The sequence below is a fragment of the Parasteatoda tepidariorum genome, chromosome 6 (genome assembly GCF_982258835.1).
Source record: "Parasteatoda tepidariorum strain Cologne lab strain chromosome 6, Ptep-v5.0, whole genome shotgun sequence".
NCBI lineage: Eukaryota > Metazoa > Arthropoda > Arachnida > Araneae > Theridiidae > Parasteatoda > Parasteatoda tepidariorum.
The window spans coordinates 107,477,201-107,497,284 of record NC_141760.1 but is presented as its reverse complement, the minus strand read 5'-3'; the positions used below and the strand labels follow the sequence as shown (position 1 = coordinate 107,497,284).

The window sequence follows — 20,084 nt, the reverse complement described above, 5'->3', positions numbered from 1 at the left end:
GCCCATTGAAGCTGTGTCCAATTCTGATGTTGTCTTAATTTTGTCCACCAGTGCACATATCTTGCCATACCTCACTTTCAGCTCTATTGACATACAGATTTTTTAATTTTTTTTAATTTTCTATGCCTGACATCTCAAAAATCAATACATAGTAGTAGAAATTTTAAAATATTGGCTAATATTTCATTAAATACATTTTTGACAGCCAGCCTTGATCTTTCATAAGGGTATCATAGACTCCTCCACTTAAGTCCAAAGGAACAAAACTTAGATAGTAATGGTATTGGTTTGGGAGAACAGTGGTTATTTACAATCCCTAGATTTAAGAATTCAAGAAAAAAAAGCTCAAATTTAATGCCTTTTTATCTTCTTGTCCCACCTTCCAAAAATACATTTAAGTTAGCCATTCTCGAACTACTGGCAAGATCTGAAGCAATGCCTCACCTAGCTAGCTCATCATACCAGCATACTATAGTTTTATATATCATGTAAATCATTGTTTCGGAATTAGTTTGAGAGGTAACTATGGTGTGAAGGTATATTATTTAGTTTATATTTTAAGGATAAATTTCGTAACATTAATTAAAATAAAAACTTTTGATTTCAATATGAATATAAATTATTGTATTTCTTCAGGTTACTATTTTATAATATTTAACTCATATCGTAAATTTCAGAGCGTAAATAAAATAAACTGTACTGCCAGTAATGGCTGGTTGTAGTTGTTTAAACAAGTTTTTAAACTAGATGCAAAAAGATAAATGTAATGTAAAAATCATAATATTGAACTATCATTACCTAAGCAAAGAATTACACGATTTTTCTTTCAAATACAATATTATAGAATTTCCTTAAAAAAATTAACTAAAAACAACATTATACAATCTATGTACAATATATTTAAACAACAGTAATTTTAATTTAAAAAATATATATTTAAATATTACCAGCTTAGTGAGTAGTATTGTTGAATAACAATTAAATCTAGCAAAGAACTTGAATGAGTTGTAAAAAAAATTATTTGCACAAATCTATAATCTAATTGAATTGAATTTAAAAAAATAAAACATTTAAAGGAATCTTTGCCTAGAAAAATTAAACAATATTGGAATATACATTTTGACAAATTTAATACCTTTTTAAAATATTGCTCAATGATATACAATAGAAAAAAAATATATAAAAAAACAGGAGTCTTAAATTTTGCTTTTGTATTTAAAATAATTTAAAAAGAAGATTCAGTTACCAGAACAATCATTCAACTACTTAAATGACAAAGTTAGGAAAAAGTACAAATAACCAATATTTCTTATTTCTTTGAATTGATAAGGCATAGATATTCTTATTGATATGAGTCTTTAAGTTTCTGACAGCACTTTCATTTGTTACATAATGAAGGTTTATTTTTACATATTCTTAGAAATGAATAATATATAATCTCGATTCAATAATATACAACAACTAATAATTACACCATTTCAATAGCGTGAAATGTTTTTTTTCTAAAACCAGCAAACAAATTTTAAAATAATTAAAAATTCACAAAATAAAAATAATCACAACACAAAATTAGCAAAATAAAACACGTAAAATATACTATTGAGTTTTTCTTCAGTGGATAAAAAATCTATTTGTGAGTTTGTAACTTAGCAAAAGGATACAATGCACAGACTGCAATTGACTCAATAGTTTGAAGTAACCTGTTAATTCTTTCAAAGCCAAAGGAAAGAATGGCAATAGGAATTAATGTGCTTGCATGGCTCATTTATGTTTTTTATTGTGGAAAAGTGTATTAGAAGTATTTTACATATTTTTCTAAATTAAGACTTCTTTTAATTAGAAGGAATAAAAAAACCGTATTATTATTTTTTTCATTTTAAAATCATTCAGTATCAGTAAAAAAATTACTGAAGAGACAAAAATTAGTTTATACTAAGAGGTAAGATAGCATTATGGAGAATACATAGTAATTGGTCCATTATGTGTAAAAAATAGAGAGGAAAACAATAACATAGTTGATCCACCAAGTATGTGAGGACTGAAATATCATTCAAAGAACAGTTGATTTGTACACATCACAGAAGAGCATAATTAGCACTACACAAAAGGCTTGAAATAAGTTAGCTAAAAAAAGTTTGTTGCAAAAAGTTGCTACAAATTTATTTTGTATTACTTTTTTGCACCCTTCTTATACATTTATACAACTGCAGTTATGAATGTATGATGTATCATAAAAATTAATTGCATCACACAGTTGAAATAAACTATAATAACAGTTACGATCTAAAATCTGTGATATATTGAACCTTTGAAATAACAAGATTGTGATGAAATGATAAAAGTCATCAAGATCATTACTACAAAAAGCAAATATGACTATATTAGTTTTATGAAAGTAAGAGCTATCAGGTAAACACTCGATTTAATTTCAAAGCATAAATATATTCCAGACACATTAGCAGGGCTCTAATACAAATAGTAAATTAATAGAGTTTAAAAATTGAATTTCGTAAGCACTTTGTAGATAAAACACTAAAATATGAACAATCAGTTCACTTAAAATTAAGATACATTACAGCTCAACAGTTTGGGAACAAGATTACAATTTTAAAAGATTAGTAATTTGTATGAAAGAAAATATTTTTAATGTAAGAATAATTTTTAAACAATTTATTGAGAAAGTTTTGGATTTATTATCAGAGATTGCCAAATGCATGGCTTAAAGAAGCCCAAGGCACCATAAACAAAGAAGAATGACAAAATGTGCTTATCTACCACATAAAATATTATATGTACATAAAAAATCCAAATGGATATTTTTCATATACTTTTAGATAGGATTTTTGGATTTCTTTTTATAAAAAAAACTTCTTTCATAACTATACTTTCTTTACTTGTGGTTAATATAGAGGGAGATTCCAAGTAGTTGCAGCTGTTAAATAAAATTCTGCTTATTGTATTTATGTCTCATTTACTTGTTCTCATCAACGTCACCTTCAAGAGAAATACAATAATTTCTGTTTATCCTTTTGAAACATGTAAAGCCAAGTTCCCTTAAGAAAACCCTTTAGTGGTTGACTTTTAATTATTCTCTAAAAATAGTTTCATGGAAATATCAATATACTGCACACTTGGACATAAGAAAGGGTTTTTTGTTGTTACCAAATATCCTACTCCTCATCACTGAATTTATATTTACTATATCTAATTTCTAACAGTTTTTCTTGTCAAAGTCAATCAATCCCTTCAACTATTGAGATGGAAGGATGTTTTCATCAAACCTACAATTTCATAATATCTTTAAATAATTTTTTCATCGTCTGAATTAAGAGCAAGAATGCTGAAATGGCTACTGAATCTGACCCTCTAGATTAACATTACTTTTATCAACGATAATTCAAAAATTTTAAGAAATTCTACTTTCAATAGAATATAAAGGAAGTATGTCCTGATCTTGACTGATCATCAGTTAGTTAAAAATAAATTGCAGCGTATTTGATGTAAGATAGAACAAAAAGCTGTCCCTATCAGTAGACACTCAACTTATTATCTATTAGTTATAAGGCAATTACAGTTTCTGGTCTAACATAGCTTATTTTAATTTTATTTGAAAACATTTTAAAGTTTTCAACCCTTCATTTTATGCAGTTGTAAATTTATAACACTGATTTCAATACCTATGATATGCATTTGAATATAAATGAAACAATTGTTTTGTTCATTATGTATACTGTTTGAATCAATCTTCTTGAATTTGAAAATGTTCATCTAGTGTCCAATATATGGTCCAGTTTACCAAAAATTGTATTTCATTTTAAAACTCATATTTAAACCTTTACTGTGATTTTAAACTATTAAATTATGTTTTATTACTGAATTTTCTGTTTAAGGATTAACTTGTATCAGATATAAGTTGAATAAATTTTTTTGAAAATATTTCAATTTAATATTAAGATTTTTAAATTGTACTGAAGAAGACAGTTATAAGCAAAAAAAATAGTTAATGTTAAAAGTTTTTAATTTTTTATAGCATGGAAAATTAAATGCATCAATACAACTGAAAATATTATTTTAATCTGCCTTTATTTTCTTTCAGTTTCTAAAAAAATTTTGTTCAATTCAATTTAAGATGCCTTCTTAATGCACTTATTACATTTCAAAATGCGTTTATATTACATTATATATAAATATATAATATCTCATTAAAAAAAAGTATGAAAATATTCAATTTTCTAAGGATAAAATTACCCTATTTTTTGTATTCAATTCTTCAAATCTGTATTCTCAAGTTCTTCTAAAGCTTTACCAAGACCATTCTGTCAGTTTCCTTTCCAAAATATCAAACCACTAAAAAAGTGACATTTTATGATTATTCATTTTAGCAAAGGGAGATCTTAAAACAAACCTTTTATGTTTTATAAAATTTACAAAATAGAGAAAATAGCTTTGATAATATTTCATCAGAATTTTGTAATATCCAAACAGCTCTTAAAAATATTTTTCTGCCTTTAGAAGATAAATCAGCGAAACTCGCTATTCCTTTCAGGAATATATATCAAGTTTGCACTTCAGGGATCTCAAACAACATATTTTCAGTTTAAACTTTTCTTCGCAATTCCTAAGTTAAATCAGTTGATAGTGCTTCAAATGTAAAAAAAATATGAAATCACACAGTTAAATTGAACCCATAAATTAAGTAAATCCTTGTTTTGATATGAAAAATCAAATTTCATCTAAAAGTTCCTCAAATTTGAGAAGAATTTGTATACAATGTAAGAAGTTTGCCCTATTGAGATTCTATTTCCTGTAACAACTCAGATAACTTGTGATTTTTTAAAGCACATTCAGATGTAAATTTTAAGAATTCTAGTTAAAATAGACAAAAGATCATAAAATAACGGCATATTAACTTATGCACACAATGGTACTCGTTTCTGAATCTACCTTTGCTGTTGTCAGTCTTAGAGATTTTTTAAAAACGTTTTGCAGTAAATGTAAGCAAATAAAGTAATTTATAGTATACTTGTTGTGTGCCACCATGACATCTGAACACCTAGTGCCACGAGGGCCGTAGGTTTGCCATCTTTTTTTTATAGTGACCAGATTATAGAATGACAACAAGTAGTCATCACAAAAGATCATACATAAGTAATTTTGTGATGTTACATTTCAATGACCTAATTTGTAAATTTATCCACAAAACACAACCAATATAGAGAGTTATAATTTTATAGAAAAAATATACATGGCAGTGAGATATTATTAAATTATAAAAGTTTATTAAAAAAAGGATAATTAAAAAGATAATACATAAATTTAGTTCAATATCATAGTCTTTCATTCTCAGATATAAGGAAAAGTGGGGAAAGATCGTTTAGCTAAGATTTAAAGGGTGTTGGAGCTGATCTGCTCAACATAGAAACTGTCAGATATCCATTGTTTAGTTTTGTACAAGACAACAGTCATGAAAAGTCACACATATATAACTTTTGCTATAAATGATTTTTTTCTAGAAAAAGTCGAATCGCCCCATTAATAAGACCAGGAATAAATGCTAACTCTATGGGAAATTTAGAAATACTAGAATTTCAATGAAAAAGTAGACATTTCCATTTTATAAGGAAATTTACGGAAATTACGCAGGCAATTTACATGTGATGTCATTAAGACTGTACTCAAGGGAGGGGGACAAAACATCTAGGCGCCTGACCAAAATTCATTACGAAAACTAAATCATTTTTTTAAAAGAAAATTGCAGAGAATTTTTTATATCAAAGCATAAACTACAATTCTGCTGTCTTCAAAAACTACACAAAATATTAAAATAAGGGTGCATGGAAGAAGCAATAAACTTTGTTCCATGAAACTTTTGTTCAATCTTGAATACAGTTATTTTCTTCCTTCAATGTTTTGTAGCTTCCGTGGGCTCACGGTAGGGAAAGATTGGGTGTTACCCTGCCTAACCTCAAGAGCAGAGGCTATACTGAAGAGTGATACTAACTAATGAACCTTATTGTTTGTAATGAATCGTTAGTAATTACGTTTATTAAGCTGTACTAAAAATAATTGTAATAAGGCTAGATTTAAAAACGAAAGAACATTAAAGCTGATACAGAAAAACAAGTTTATCGACACAGATGCATTGAATTAATCACCAACAATATGATAGGTGCATCTTTTTGACAAGTGACATGTAATTCAGAGTTTGCCCACTGAAAAATAGAATTAATTTTGACACAATCAAGGTACCCAGTTTCCCCCTACTCTCCCTTTATAATATTTAAAATAATAAAAGAATTAATACCTTTGTTAACTGGATTAGAATGAACAATTATGTTGTTTTCTTTTCTTCTTTCATTTAGCTTAAACAAATTTTTCTAAAAATCACACAAAGCCTCAGAATAAGTCTGTAAAAAATTCATACTAACAATTTAATAACAATTCAGTAAAAGAATATATTAGCATAAAGACTATGGAGAATGCATAAAAAGAACACTGTGAATAATTGTTTATCTGGTGAACAGATTTTCACATACTAAGGTGCAATATTAATTGGTTTGAGAATATTGATATAGTATCAAATCAAGCATATTAGCATAAAAAAAGTATCATTGCCACAAATACTATAAAACTAAATCGGAACATAAGATTTCGTAAAGATATTCGTTAAAATTTTCTAGGAAGTTAGTTACAACTTCCTGTAGAAATTATTGATGAACACACTCTAAAATTAATTTTTTTTTATTATTGAAAAATGGCTGGCAAGTTTTAACTTAGAACAAATTGGCATATTATTAAAACAGTTATTAATGAAACAATTTAATGATTAAAAATATTAATGAACTTTAAAGTAAAAATCCAATTTGACTTTGTGGGATGTCTTACAATAAATTTTTTAACTCTAGGAAATTTTATGTGATTTTTATTTTACTTTTTAAAATACAAACTATAATTTTTAGCAAATAATTGTGAATTCTTTTGCTTTTATTCATCATGACATTTTTATTCATACAAAATTGCTAATCTAGAAGAAAGAGTGTTGGGAGTTGTATAAAATGTGTGCATGGATCCACACATTAATGCACTAAAAAAAAAAATAAAAAAAGACTTAATACCTAATTCCTGAAAGCTAGTAGTCTGAGAAAATATCACGCAGTTTTTTAGGTAACTTCAAATAAGAAAAACATTTACAAAAAAATAAATAAAAAACTGAATAACTTCCGATCTAATGATTAATTTTTCACACACTAATAAGGAGATGGCACTGTGTGTAGCGTAAAATCTTAATATCAAACAAAGTTTTATTACATTATGTGGCACTGAATTTAAATGTGCTATTTAGTTTGAGGCTCCTGAAAGGTTTTCTTGGTTATTCTCAACAAGTTTTGTGCTGGATAACAAAAAGAAAGAAAGTGGGGCCACTATAATGTTCTGGTGGCTTTGTGTGTGCATAATCTATGAAAAATAAAATCTTTTTAATAATAATGATATGCATTACAGATATCAAAAAAAAGAAAAACTAAAAGTAAATAAATAAAATTAAAATGTTAAGTATAAGTTTTACAATTAAGTGTATGTAATTTAATTACACTAATTTAAACACACAAAAAAAAATTTGAAATAAGAAAAATAAAGGTAAATAGATAAAGTAAAATAAACATTTATTTTAAAAATTATAAATAAATTTATTAAAAATTTTGAAATAAATAGTTGTGTGCTACTGGCTGTGAACTATTTGTTGACATATATTGAACAAATATTGTCTTCCCTTGCATCCTATATTAAAAAGAAAATATAAAAAGTATTAAGAGTCTTTTTCCTTTCCTTTGACCTTGAAAAAGATTTGTTAAAATCAAATATATTCACAAAACATAAAAACTATACATAAATGCTAGAAATGTGTTATATTTAAGAGTTGATTTTAGTAATTTAATTGTTTTTGTTGTTTTACCTAAAAAGATGATTTACTTCTATAATTAACTTTTTTTATTTCAAAATACAAAAACTCAAACCTGCATATGATGTTATCATGAAATAAATAGATAAATCTCATAACTGAAAAGCAATAGTTTTGGTGCAGTCTAAGGAGTTCTAATAAACATAGCTAGTTTCAAAAATTTGTTTTCTTTCTCACAATATTTTAATTTCATACTTCTTTAATTACATACTTCTTAAACAATGACTGTTTTGAAAATATATGTCAAAAAATTTAAATTATTATATCTGTAAGCCTTTTTTTCTGAAACTTGGAATATTGTATAAAGGACTTCATTGTGTTACACCTTAAAATCCTTTGCTCATATTTTTTATGATCATCAGTAATGGTACAATTTTCATAAAAGATTTTGAGCTTTTTCCTATCTTTTATTTATTTATTTTTTTTTTTGAGAAAAGTATAAGCTAAAGCTATTTAAACTCTGAGAAATATCTTGTTTACACAATCTGATGTTTTTACTTATGAGAGTTGCTTAAAAGACGTGTTCGCAAACTTACATCTGGTTATATATGTCTTTTACATATTTTAGGTAAGTAAAATGATTGAAACTTATTTTGAATTTATATGGTGGATTTGCCAAAATTTTTTTAGAAATTAAATGCCCAAAAATTGCTAAGCTATTGCAGTTAAACAAATAAAATGATTAGTGGCAGTTTAATTCTCCGTTAAGACCATTTAAGTTCCAGGGTCAAATCTGCTGACCCCATAAAAGTGTGAAACATATCTCCCTAATACACGTTTTTTTAACGAAATTTTTTAAAAAATAAACAAATTATGTTTAATCTAAGTAGCATCATCTAAGAAGTAAATATTATTGGCATATTATATACTTAAATATAAATTAGTCATATTTCACGAAATCAAAAATTTGTCTCTTACAACCAAAATAAAGTTAGCTGAATAAACTTTTATTTGCAAGAATTCTTGACTGAAAACAAGTAAATCAATTATATAGCTGTTAGTTGTAAACAAGGTGTGACAAAACTAATGGTTTCAACCATAAAGGGTAAAAGAATTCACCAAAGCAAAAAACTTTCAACTTACAATGTGGGCTCAAAAACCAAAGGGTAAGATGAATGAGGGTCTTTCTTGAGAAAAAGGGAAAATATAGAAAAAAAATTTTATATTCGATTGTCAAGAAATCTTGATTTTATATTAGTTAGGAATATTTACTGGAAAAAATTTATTTTTTCCAGGACATTGAAAAAAAAAATAAAACCGAAGCAAATTGAATGAAATGGGTGATACTAAAAATAGCCATATAGAATTGTTTAGCAATCCGTTCCTACATAAACATATTTGAATTTAAATAAATTAAAATTCAATATAATGACAGAGAGTTTAATTTTCTTACATTTCTTTTTTTAAATAACTATACTTGTATTATTAAAGTTTTATACAAAATTATAAAACCTTTATAACATCGAATTTAAGAGTTTGAGTACCTACTATTCATACTTCACAGCATTTCATTATCAGGGGTCTGTCTAGGTTTTTCTGAGAGGTACCTATTTTGTGAAAATTTAGACGTTATTTGTGAAAAATTAAAAATTATATTTAAAAATCAACACAAAAATATGGTAAAAATATGGATTTATCGTTTCTTAAGGGATACAAAAATAAAATTGTAAGAAAAAGTACTTTGTGAAACTACCGTTTTTCCTAAAATTGAATTTGTGAAGGTACCGCTAAACGGTAGTAAATTCGGCCTGGACAGACCCCTGATTATCAAAATTACTATGCTATTTACGATATCAAAAATCCCTATCAAAATACGATTTATAGTAGAAAATACAATAAGCATGGTATACCACTAAAAGATTAAATTAGTTCCATGACTAATTTAAACATTTAGTGGGTGGAAATAAAACTAACCAAGCATATAGCTTCATCAAAAGCATACTGCTTAATGTTCTTTAAAGGAATTCCCAAGAGACGAAGGATTTCTTAAATGAGGTCCATTCTTCATAGTCTTCTAAAAATAGAAAATTTTAATCTCATTTCTCGAAGCTTATTGAAAAACGAAAAATTAAATTTTCTGCTAAATTTGAATTCTATTTGTTTTGATTAAGACGTTTCTGACCTTCTATTTCTGTTGCATGAGTTCTTTGATTTTAAATTAAAGGATCAGCCTGACCTAAAGCAACTGGCTCACCCGTTGTTTAACCGCAAGGGACATTCTCACTGTTTAAGAAAATTCGCGAATGGGAGAGAGAGATTTGAAGCATAACCTGGTAAATGAAATCTTTTAGCGGGAAAGGCTAAAACAAAACACTTGGGTATAGAGAAGTACTAAAAAAGGCAGCGAAAATATGTATTAAAAGTTTTTCAGACTTGCCATCACAGTTTGGACCTTTTGGAGAGGGGGTTAGATAGTTTCCATGACACTGTTTGAGATCATAGGTTCGCGTGCTTTTTGATAGCCCTATCGAAATAAGGTGGTTTGGAGAATAGTAGGGGGATTTCGCTGACCTAAAGATTAAAGAAGCTAGAAGATTAAGGAAAATGACATAAATTATTACGTTTTATTTTTTAATAATAAAAATATATTACCTATAAATATCCCTTTTTGTATTTAAATTGTAATTTATCTTTTCTTTGCAGAGGGAAATACCTTTGAAGAGTCACTCCATGACTTGTTTAGAACATTAATACAAAAAAATTCACAAATATAATTATTACGAAAAATTCAGAAAACTATTGACACTTAAAATTTAAAAATTGTGAACAAGATCCTGTTCACAATTTTCACTGCATTTGAATGCTTTAAAAGACTTCTCTAAAAATAATACAAAAAGAGTGGTATTAAACTATTATTCTCTTTTTTTTACTTTCTTTTATTTAACTTACTTTTACAAACGTATTTAAAACTTTTCTTTTAACTCTAAGTTTCCAAACACTTACACTCGGTCTAAGAAAAAGTCAAAAGGGGTGTTCTAACTAAAATTTAAATTTCTGAAGAAAAAATAAATGTAAATTTTTTAAGCATTATTTGCTTGTTAAAATCTTTAACATTTTTGAATCATACTTCACGCTCCCTTAATTTTAAAAACATCTCTTTATTTTCTGAAAATATACTTTGATTCGAAAATTGTTTTTCATATTCAATACATCAAACTAAAATTTTCATAATTTTTTTTATCTACGGTAAAGATTGGCATCACTACAGAAAAAAAAGTAACTAAAGCTGAATTCAAGATAAAAAAATAAAAAAAATGCTTCTCGAATAACATTTTGCGATTTATAAATGTTCAGGTTCTATTGATCTAATTGCTTTAACTCATTTTCGGTTAAAGCAAGGTGCGTAAAAACACCATTTCAATAAACATTTTTTTAATTAACACTGTGATGTATATTTTTCACTAATTTTATTCAATTCGACTTTTTGAAAATTTATAATTATTCCCTTTAAGATTGATTCTATGTTTTCATGACGGAAAAGAGTTGAACGTTCCGTAAATAAAATAAAAATATAACAAATTTCTTTAAAAAATAGCTAGTGTTCAACTAATGGTTTGTCCATTGATTTGGCCAATGGTGCATGCAACGTTTCATTTTTTAAGCATATTTCAAAGTAAAAAAATATCACATTTCATGAAATTTCTATGCTTGGCTTGAAATGAATTAATACTCGGTTAGCATATTTGTTAAAAACCCTTTGGACCACAATGGATCAAAAACCCTTTTGTTTGAGTGACCGTGGGAGGGTTCTTTAAGCTAAATAGTCGGAGGAACACCGTGTATGGCGTGGCTCAGTTGTTACGACTGTGTGTGTGTGTTATTCATTTTGATTTGATTTGTTTGATTTGTTCATTTACGTCGCACTAGAGCTGCACATGTAGATCTGCTGGGAACCATGTCTTAACGATCAGTCTACTGCGGGACAGGGATCGTAAGGAAACTGCTTATAGACTTTTAAGTAACAGGTCTGACTTTAAAGAAACAAATCACAAAAAATATCCTCATAATTTTAGAAAGACAAGTCGTAAAATAGATCTCATATGACTTTCAAGGCATTCAACCAGGGTGACTACCAAGAGACGAAAGTCACCATAAATAGTCATGGAGACTTTTATGGGATTTCTCAAGACAGAATAACATAAAAGTCACATTATGACCTCCTTGGGACAATTCAAAACTACCCCACTTGTGACTGTGACTATTTTTGACTTTTATACTTTTTTTGAAGGTTTTTAGCAAAAAAGCTACTTTTTTATTTTCTGCAGAAAAGATGAAGAAAACACATTTTGTGAAGGAAACACAAATGTTCCAAATACCCTATGATTTTTTGCAGATTTTTGTAGCTGTATATCCATGATATATACGTATGCAGCAATATTGGACACTTATTTATGTATCACAGAATTTTATTTTTTAAATTTATATACCTTTTAAACTACACCTTTTCAACAATTAGTTTTCTCGATTTTTGTATTGGTGTCATTCAGCTTAGCTCAAATAATACTTCGGCAATACGATCCCACCTGACGTATTAATTTTAGAAATGCGTATTAGTTTTTCTAAAAAGGTATTTCAGATACATAAAAGGATGTAAAAAAAATTCATTTTTATACTCATCAAATTCATTATAACTTCTGTACTTTTAGTCTCATCAATTTGATTTTAATGTCATTCGTTTCAGCGTAAAAATACACAGAAAATAATACATCGCCTGACTTGGTTTAAGTTTTTCTCATAATGATTTGCCTAGATTTATGTTTTTCTTAGTAAATTTGAAATGTTTGCTAAAGTTTATCTCGGGGTGACACACTTTAGGTTCTATATCCAAGATTCAGACTACGAGTATTTCGTTAGTTTAACTTAAAAATCGAAAGGGTATACCCTATGTGACACAAGTAAAAACCACCCCATTTTAAAAAGAGTTATATTCAGACGCCATGGCTTGAGATTCGAATACTTTACCACATTTTTAGTAAACTAAAAGGGTCTAACTGGCATCAGTGAGCTATCATAACAAAGGACCGGGGTTAGAAATCTCAGTACAGACCTAAATCTCAACCAATTTCAGATCAATGATAACCGATGGTCTGGATAGTAGGTACTTTATTTATGTTGCACTAGAGCTCCACGATGGGTTATTGGTGACGGTCTGGAAAATACCCCTGAACATGATCACTCTTTTGATCCTCTGAAGAAGGGATGGTTTCTCCGCTTTGGTAGCCAAACGACCTGAAGTCATGTACTTTACGGCAGAACAGGTTAACGAGGACACATATCACGCACCCTCAGTCCCTACGCAGACTGATCAAAGTGGGCCCCCACCCGCTTACTGAATACAGCCAGTGATGACAGACGTCAGTGTTCTACAGGGAACCGTGTCTTTACGATCATTCCACTGCGACATTGTCTGGGAATTAAATTTTAATTGATTGATTTATTGGTAGACATACATAAGTGGGCTTGTGTGTTCAATTAAATAAGTACGACCCGTAAGCCTTTGTTATTTAGAAGAGCAGATGGCCAGATTAGAGTAAAACAACACGAAAATACATCGAAAATTCGAACTTGCTACATAGTGTTTGGTGGGTGATGCCGCTCAGCGAAGGGAAGTAAAGGTGACATTAAGCGCGATATTGCCACACTGATAATATTGTCACACTGGGCCGCGATGGCTCACGGGATAGAGCATTCGTCTTCCACTGTGGCGAAACGGGTTCGAATCCCAGTCGATACGAATTAAGCATCCAGCTGGCAACGACCACAGCGTTGACGAGACGTATCCACAGTGGTAGGCGGATCATGGGTTTAAGTCCCTTTGCCTTCAGGCTAACCACGGAAGGTTCTCGTGATATTCCTCTCCATGTAACGCAAATGCGGGTTAACTCCATAGAAAAGTCCTCCACGAAGGCAAATTTCTCCCAATACTCGATTCAGGAGTTCCCTCGTCTTCTGAATTGGGTTCAAAATTACAAGACTACGGAGTTGAGCATTAGTTGTCGTAAACCAATAAAATTGGGTCAGCTGTTCAACGACGGTTGTGAAATAAAATATTTCCACTCTAGGGACCGGGATAGCCTGGTTGTAGGACTAAATTTTCTACATAAAAAATGCAGGAGCCCCCCCTAATTCACTTATTAAAATTTCTTCCGGCAGGCATGTTAGGACCATAGACCCCTACTTAGGGTCCGAGTTTGAAAATTATAGCATAATATTAGAGGGAGCTAGGCGGTCACGAAATTTGAACCTCATTCGCGCCATTTTATTATTTTTTATTATTTTTTTAATTATTCCATTATGCCATCTTTAACAAAGAAAGATTCTGCATTTTATACATAGAACACTTTACGCATGCTAAACTATCCAAAATATTGCAAAAGGTGTCAAAAAATAACATATAAGCTAATTTTAATAGATTTTTCCAGTTTTTTTCCCATTTTCCGAATAAAAATATTTTTTTCCCATATGCAGGACCCTCCCGAATATTGAAAAACTCATTAAAAAAATAATATAATGTAAAATAAGCGAAAGAAAATTTTTTTTTCGAAAAATTGCCCGCTTCCGGGATTCGAACCTGCACCCCCTCGCTCCAAGCCTTGAGTTACTAGTCTGGTGTCTTAACCACAAGACCGCTTCAGCACGACAAGCCTGCCATAGTATTGCTTCAAAAGCCTTCTCAGGGTCAGCTATGCAATAGACCTTTAGGAGCCCGCTGAGACTCCCCTAATTCACCTATATAAATTTCCTCTGGCAGGCATGTTTGGACCATAGACCCCTACTTAGGGTCCGAGTTTGAAAATTATAGCTTAATATTAAAGGAATCTAAGGCGGTTTCAAAATTTGAACATTATTCGCTCCATTTTATTTTTTTACAATTTTTTTTATTATTCCACTATGCGTTCTTTAACGAAGAAAGATGCTGAATTTTATACATAGAGCACCTTACGCATGCTAAACTATCCAAAATATTGCAAAAGGAGTCAAAAAATACAAAATAAGCTAATTTTCCAGCATTTTTCCAGTTTTTTCAACATTTTCCGAATGAAAAAAATAATTTCCTACATGCAGGACCCTCCAGAATATGGAAAAGCATATTAAAAAAATAATATAATGTGAAATAAACAAAAGAAAAAAAAAGAAACTTTTTCGAAATATTGCTCGCCTCCGGGATTCGAACCTTCGCCCCCTCGCTCCAGGCATGAGTTGCTAGTCCGGTGACTTAATCACCAGACCGCTTGAGCAAGATAAGCCTGCCGTAGTTTCACTTCAAAAGGGCTCTCACGGTCAGTAATACAAAAGACATTTAGGGGCCCACTGAGACCCCCTTAATTCACCGATAAAAATTTCCTCCTCCAGGCTTGTTTGGACGAAGGACCCCTACTTAGGGTCTGAGTTTGAAACATATAACTTAATAATAAAGGGAGTTAGATGGCTTCGAAATTCGAACCCCACCCCGCCATTTAATTATTATTTTTTTTATTATTATTTCATTATGCGTTCAAGAAACATGCACGATTTCACACATATATAACAGAGGACTAGGTGGCAGAGCACTGGACAAGCAAGTTCGCTGCTGGAAGGAGAAGCTCAGGGCTCGAATCCCAGGGACGTACATTTTTGCAAAAAAATTTCATTTTTTTTCCCTTTTGTTTATTTTGCATTTTTTCGATATTCAGGAGGGTCCTGCATGTAGGAAGAAAAAATTTTTTATAGTGAAAATGGGAAAAAACTGGAAAAATCCAGGAAAATCAGTTTATTTGCTCTTTTTCGACAACTTTTGCAACATTTTGGCTATTCCGGCATGCATGGGGTGCTCTATGTGTAAAATCCAGCAAAGAAAGCGTAATGGAATAACAAAAAAAAAGAATAAAAAAATAAAATGGCTCGAGAAAGGTTCAAATTTCAAGACCCCCTAGCTCCCTTTAATATCAAGGTATAATTTTCAAACTCGGACCCTAAGTAGGAGTCAATGGTCCAAACAAGGCTGCTGAAGATAATTTTTATAGGCCAATTAGGGGGGTCACAGTGGGCCCCTAAAGGTATATTGCAAAGCTGAGCGGAGAGAGCTTTTGAAGCCGAACTGTGGTAGGACTCACGTATCACCGTGGACTGGAAGGAAGGCCCCCAGACAAGCAAGTTTGCTGCAGGAGGAGGGGTCCTGGGTTCGAATCCCAATGACGGGCGAGTTTTCAAAAAAATTTCTTTTTTTTTTGTTTATTTTAATTTATATAATTTTTTATGCGTTTTTCGATATTCTGGAGGTTCCTGCATGTAGGGAAAAAAAATTTTAATTGGGAAAATGGGGAAAAACAGGAAAAATCCAGGAAAATCAGTTTATTTGCTCTTTTTCGACTTCTATTGTAAAATTTGGGATATTCCGGCATGCATGGGGAGTTTTCTGTGTGTGAAGTCCAGCAAAGAAAGCGTAATGGAATAATAAAAAAAAAAGAATAAAAAAATAAAATGGCTCGAGAAAGGTTCAAATTTCAAGACCCCCTAGCTCCCTTTAATATCAAGGTATAATTTTCAAACTCGGACCCTAAGTAGGGGTCTATGGTCCAAACAGGGATGCTGAAGATAATTTTTACAGGCCAATTAGGGGGTCACAGTGGCTTCACGTATCACCGTGGACTGGAAGGTAGGTCCCCAGACATGCAAGATCGCTGCAGGAGGGAGAGGTCCTGGGTTCGAATCCCAGGGACGGTCAATTTTTCAAAAAATTTTCTTTTTTTTTTGTTGTTTATGTTAAATTATTTTATTTTTTTATGTGCTTTCCGATATTCGGGAGATTCCTGCATGTAGGAAGAAAAAAATTTTTAATTTGGAAAGAGGGAAAAAACTGGAAAGATCCAGGAAAATCAGTTTATTTTCCCTTTTTCGACTTCTATTGTAACATTTTAGATATTCTGGCATGCATGGGGTGTTTTCGGTGTGTGAAGTCCTGCAAAGACGGCGTAATGGAATAATAAAAAAAAAGAATAAAATAATAAAATGCCTCGAGAAAGGTTCAAATTTCAAGACCCCCTAGCTCCCATTAATATCAAGGTATAAATTTCAAACTCGGACCCTAAAGAGGGGACTATGGTACAAACAAGGCAGCTGAAGATAATTTTTATAGGCCAATTAGGGGGGTCACAGTGGGCCCCTAAATGTATATTGCGAAGATGAGAGGAGACAGCTTTAGAAGCGAAACTGTGGTAGGCTTGACGTATCAACGTGGACTGGAAGGTAGGCCATCAGACAAGCAAGTTCGCTGCAGGAGGGAGGGGTCCTGGGTTCGAATACCAGGGACGGTCAAATTTTCAAAAAAAAAAATTTTTTTTTTTTTTATTTTTTATTTTTTTTTTTAAATTATATTATTTTTTTATGTGTTTTTCGATATTCATGAAATTCCTGCATGTAGGAAAAAAAATTTTAATTGGGAAAGTGGGGAAAAACTGGAAAAATCCTGGAAAATCAGTTTATTTGCTCTTTTTCGACTTCTATTGTAACATTTTGGGTATTCTAGCATGCATGGGATGTTTTCTGTGTGTGAAGTCCAGCAAAGAAAGCGCAATGGAATAATAAAAAAAAAGAATTAAAAATATAAAATGGCTCGAGAAAGGTTCAAATTTCAAGACCCCCTAGATCCCTTTTATATCAAGGTCTAATTTTCAAACTCGGACCCTAAGTAGGGGTCTATGGTCCAAACAAGGCTGCTGAAGATAATTTTTATAGGCCAATTAGGGGGGTCACAGTGGGCCCCTAAAGGTATATAGCGAAGATGAGAGGAGAGAGCTTTTGAAGCGAAACTGTGGAAGGCTTCACGTATCACCGTGGACTGGAAGGTAGGTCACCAGACAAGCAAGTTCGCTGCAGGAGGGAGGGGTCCTGGGTTCGAATCCGAGGAACGGTCAAATTTTCAATTTTTTTCTCTTTCTTTTTTTTAAAATTATATTATTTTTTTTATTTTTTTCGATATTCTGGAGGTTCCTGCATGTAGGAATTTTCATTTTTTTATTGGGAAAATGGGAAAAATCCAGGAAAATCAGTTTATTTGCTCTTTTTCGACTTCTATCATAACATTTTGGATATTCTAGAGTGCATGGGGTGTTTTCTGTGTGTGAAATTCAGCAAACAAAGCGTAATGGAATAATAAAAAAAAGGAATAAAAAAATAAAATGGCTCGAGAAAGAATCAAATTTCAAGATCCCCTAGCTCCCTTTTATATCAAGGTATAATTTTCAAACTCGGACCCTAAGTAGGGGTCTATGGTCCAAACAAGGCTGATGAAGATAATTTTTGTAGGCCAATTAGGGGGGTCACAGTGGGCCCCAAAAGGTATATTGCGAAGATGAGAGGAGAGAGCTTTTGAAGCGAAACTGTGGTAGGCTTCATGTATCCCCGTGGACTGGAAGGTAGACCACCAGTCAAGAGAGTTCGCTGCAGGAGGGAGGGGTCCTGGGTTCGAATCCCAGGGACGATCAAATTTTCAGAAATTTTTTTTCCTTTTTTTTTGTTTATTTTAAATTATTTTAATTTTTTTTATGTGGTTTTCGATATTCTAGAGGTTCCTGCATGACGGAATTTTTTTTTTTTAACCCCTTATTTCCGAAGCGTCACGAAAAAACATCTACATGCAAACTCCGGATAGGTGTTGTTTCGTGACTCTCCAGGTATATAAGGTGGGGAAGGTAGCTTCGCGGTTGTTGGGGTTCATTGGGGGAGGGGAGAAAATAGGATTGTCAGTTAACATCAATTAGTTCCCTCCCTATGCATTGTTGAAAAGTTTTCTCCTAAGGTTGCTATTCTTAACTTTAAAAATTGCAGGCATGGCTCTTAGAGAAAGCGCCAAACACCAAATTTTATCTTCTAATGCAAACTTCACGGAAAGACACTGTTTTAAATCAACAAATGGACGTATCCTGTGTTATAACGAAATGCTTCACAGCCCTTTTTTATAAAAAATAAATAAATACATAAATGTTTTTCAGAATTTATGTTAAAGTATTTACAATTATTTAATCAATAAGAATTTATAATTGTGTCAAATTACAATTAAAACTGAAACGTAGCGTTTTTTTATTCTTCGCGGGAATTCCTAAGAGCTGCTATACTTTAATAATTCTTTTCTCTTAGCCACAAGAGTTTGTCATAGTGCAACCGTTAAGCAAACTTCGAATAATTATGGAACATATATTAATTTCTTCGGTTTAATAATTTTTCTTTGCATTAACACCTTAAATTTTAAAACGAAATTATAATTTTTTTCATATCACATTATGAAATTTTATTTTTGAAGCAAAAAAAAAGAACCATTTAATCAACGGCTATGTTCATTTGTGGCAATTTGACTTGTTAAAATCGTGCTAAATATAAGTATATATGAATTTAAAATTTTTTCTTTTAACTGAAACGTAAAATAAACTGTTGCCATATTGGATTTCCATGTCGAGTTTACTGACAAAATAGCCTAAACTGACGAAACTGTACTTCACTCTAACCACATTAAATATTCGCTATTCATAGGAATAAGAAAGTTGTTTAATTAATTCTGTCAAACATTGATTAACATTTCTTTTACACTTGTTAAAATACATCAGCGGTTAAAAAAAATGAATAAATAAAAGAAAGAAGGAAAAAAAACACTTTTGTATTAGAAAAAAAAGCGTTTGTAATTAGCGCATACAGAAATTTGTTTGATATTTCAACTTAATTATCTAATACAATTGTTATTCTCAAGTCTTTGGAGGTAATGATGCTTGAGCAATTACCTTATACTTAATTTTTCTTATTAAAAAGTGGAATCAAATTTTAATTACATAGTTTTTCGCGGAATTTTTTTTCAAAACAATATATCTAGTACACAGAGGAAATGTAGTGCTTTATACGAATACGTTTTATAATTGCATATACGAATTAATGTGCTTTTGAGCAGGTACACAAGGAAACCTCAGGAACACTTACATAAAACTTTCGAATAGTCTTCGAATGATAAAGATCAATGCTTTATTGTTAAATAATAATACGCCGCATAAATCGATAAAGGAAAAAAAAAAGATTGAAATTGAAAAAGGACTGATTTCTTGTTTTGGTTACTTTTTTAAATTTAAAAATGTATAACAACATTAAAACTTATATTTTTCATTAT

The 20,084-nt window shown here is 30.6% G+C and overlaps 1 protein-coding gene across 15 annotated transcripts in view; it reads right to left on the bottom strand.

Moving 5' to 3' along the window:
• The window catches only part of LOC107449365 (uncharacterized), a 51,207-nt gene extending 41,118 nt beyond the window's left edge, over positions 1-10,089 (bottom strand). For 11 of the 15 annotated variants that reach the window (XM_087166414.1, XM_087166413.1, XM_087166412.1 and 8 more), the window contains exons 1-3: positions 9,446-10,089; positions 6,305-6,407; positions 4,249-4,347 (exon numbers count right to left, since the gene is read on the bottom strand). The gene's annotated coding sequence lies outside the window, so the exon portion shown is untranslated. Of the gene's footprint in view, positions 1-4,248; positions 4,348-6,304; positions 6,408-9,441 lie in introns of all 15 variants that reach the window. The other 4 variants (XM_087166406.1, XM_087166408.1, XM_087166409.1 and 1 more) reach the window with 4 other exon arrangements.
• Positions 10,090-20,084: the final 9,995 nt, after the last annotated feature.